Below are 3042 nucleotides of genomic sequence, written 5' to 3'. Positions count from 1 at the left end.
TTTCACTGTCCAACTTCCACGTCTGGGTTCTCTTCTATTAGTCTTGAAATCTCCCAAATGCCATAAATTAAAGATGCTATATACGGAATTCCTCTAGATAGCCTTAACTCAATTAAAGGACTTAGTCCTGAATTAGAACTTTGAAAAAAATTTATACCTTCTATCAAAAAAAGATCTACAAAAAAAAGATCTAAAGATCTCGACACTTAGGTTCCGAATTTTGTAATAGTATGGATTTTGAATCCTCGATTTATGAATGGATGAGAGTTTGGGTCTTCACTATGAGTAGATCCCAAAATTGTAACCTGATACTACGTGTTGGTTCTTTTTTACACCTGAATGATTTTGATTCCTCCGAAGATCGCTGTTATAGAGTTTATTTATATATAACGTGACAGCCAAATCTTTTAATTTCGGTGATTACTCCTTAAAGGGCAGTTCTCAACAAAAATAGCATATTTAGACGCTTGACAGTTCCGGTGTCGGCAGGATTTATTCCTATATTTTTAAGGATCCAGTGTTTTTTATGGTTAAGTAGACACGGCTGTTATGGAAACTGTCTATGGAACTGTCTATTCCTCAACCCGTAAACGGTCTCCAATACGGGACAGAGATCTTGAATCTTATCCACACATAAATTAAATACCTTGACGACGGTTATTTATGTCCACGGTCCTCCACTGCTTCCCAGACAACAATTGAAAAATCCTTAGACTCATTTATTGCTTATATTCTACCCACAGTGGACTCATACCCGAACACATAACATAGTTACAATCGCGCAATCACCCATAACAGTTATGCGCCAGCATTACACCTCCAACACTCGTCATAAGCGACAACATCTCTCCGGACTGGAAAGGCATGCAAATGTCCCGACTGTCTACAGCTGGCCACATGCTGAGCTCCTGAACTCCATTTAACGCGCTGGTCAATATTTTGAGTAGACAAAAGTACGCGGTTGTTGTTGTTGTTGTTGTTGTCTACCATTGTTTTTGCAATTTATGCTATACACTATCCACCGCTCAAATCTTTACTTCGGAATGTCGACGACGTGTACAATGTTGCATGTTCCTGCCACGAAGCAAACGAGACGAAACAATACTGTGTACGATATTCCTGTGCGCAGCACAGCTGAGAATATGCAAATTATTTTAGTCGCAGTGACAATCCTTCATGCGATTCCATGGAAAGTGGAGACTAGTAGGTGAGGGACGGTGTACGAAGTTAGTAAGTATAAAACAATGTTGCAACTGGACATGTTCACAATTCCTTTGTATACGAGTATACTATGTGTGTGTTTGAAGAACTCCTCCGTCAATTGTTGTTGCATATACCAGCTTCTTAACTGTGGTCTTTGTTAGTTAAACGCCAGTTAAAGTTTTGGTTTCGTGGGGGGGAGTTTGCAGCAAGCAAACAATCATATACAAGTGACACCCATTGCAGGATCAAAAGATCAAATCTGGAAGTTGTGTTGTAAAACACAAAAACAATGTGGCAACTCTTTCCGGGAATTAAGGTGGAAAAAGGTGAACTAACACAACTGTAGCTAGAACAAGGCAGCTTGTTGCCTTAAAAAAGGGGCAGTGTGGGAGCTGCAACAGCAGCAGCTGTCGAGGTGTTGTTGCGGCGTGTAGTTGAGGTTTCGAGCAGAATTCCTACAGCTTGCATAGCAAATGCAGTTGTTTTTGTAATTTTTGTTGTTGTACTGATTTTCGTTATTTTTTTTTGCAAATTTTTATTGTTGTTGTAAATTTGTGTTGTTGTTGTTGTAGTATTTGCAACATTCATGCCATACCGAAATTGCCGGCGCACAGGACGGCTTTGTTAGCCCCATCCAGTTGTCTGTTGCAAGTTGTAAGTTGCCACAGTTGGTAGTTGGGCCACAGCGCTGATCGCTGGCCGTACGAAGATGAGATACTTGCATCCTGATTACAGTTGAGACATACTCGTACACTACATACCCAATGTAACTAGCCGAACTATGCGAATGCCGGCGATAGTTGCATGTGCAATAATTGCACAAATGCAACAAAGTCTGTGATATTTGTTGTTGTTGTTGTTGTTGTTGCATGCATTTCCTTTTTTTATTCCTTTGTAGTTACAAGCTGCACAGCTGCAAAGAAATATTGCTACAACTGCCAACTGCAACTGCTAAATGCAACAACAACAAACGAGACTTGACTGTATGTATGTGTGTGTGTGTCCAATGCAGCCGGCGTGTCGCGTCGCTTCAGTTTAGGGAAACATTTTGACTTAATATTTTCACCGCATAACCACGAAGGCTATCAGCTTCCCATGCATCCTATACCAACTAACCTCACTCACTGCCTCCCTTCGCGCGCGCTCTCTACACTCCCACCGACTTTCGTCTGCACACGCCACAATCAATGCTGGCAGCTGCTGACTAACTTTGGCAGCAAATGCCTAGCAACTAGGCGCTAAGTCTTACGGCTGCTTGGGCACAACAATGTCTAGGCTAGTTCGTTAGCTGCTTGCCTTACTTGCCCCGTTTGCTAGTTGTCCAAATTCACAGGCATCTCTAGACAAAGCCGTCCTGAGGCGTTTCATTCCTGCGCTTTTCTGTTTCTTCATTCCATTTTTTTTGCTTTATTCTTCATTGAGTCTCTGTCGTGTTGGCAGCGCGTGATTTGCGATTTTATCATTCCGAATTGAAATGAAATAATTTAAAAAGTTATCATGACATTAAATGTGGCTATTAAGCTGGCCTAAGCATATATAGCGGGCGAGATTGCATTTCTCCAAGTTGCACGACAGGCCAGCTTGGGCAATGAGGAAATATGTGTGTACAGATTTTTGGTACTTTTTGTGGGTGACTCAGGTCAGAGGTTTTCATAATTTTTTCTCTCTTTTGAATCGCAGTTCATGGACTCTGTGCAGCCATTATTTGAAGATATTTATAATTTAGTAATAAAAATTTTTAGCTGAATAAGCTTAATGTACCTTAGCGCTTATTGTTCATCTAATTTAATTTAAGTTTGGTGAATTATTTGTTCACTGAAATTGAAAGGAATTGAAGAA

This window comes from Zeugodacus cucurbitae, chromosome 4, assembly GCF_028554725.1.
Source record: "Zeugodacus cucurbitae isolate PBARC_wt_2022May chromosome 4, idZeuCucr1.2, whole genome shotgun sequence".
Taxonomy (NCBI): Eukaryota; Metazoa; Arthropoda; class Insecta; order Diptera; family Tephritidae; genus Zeugodacus; species Zeugodacus cucurbitae.
Note: the sequence above shows the minus strand (reverse complement) of the source record.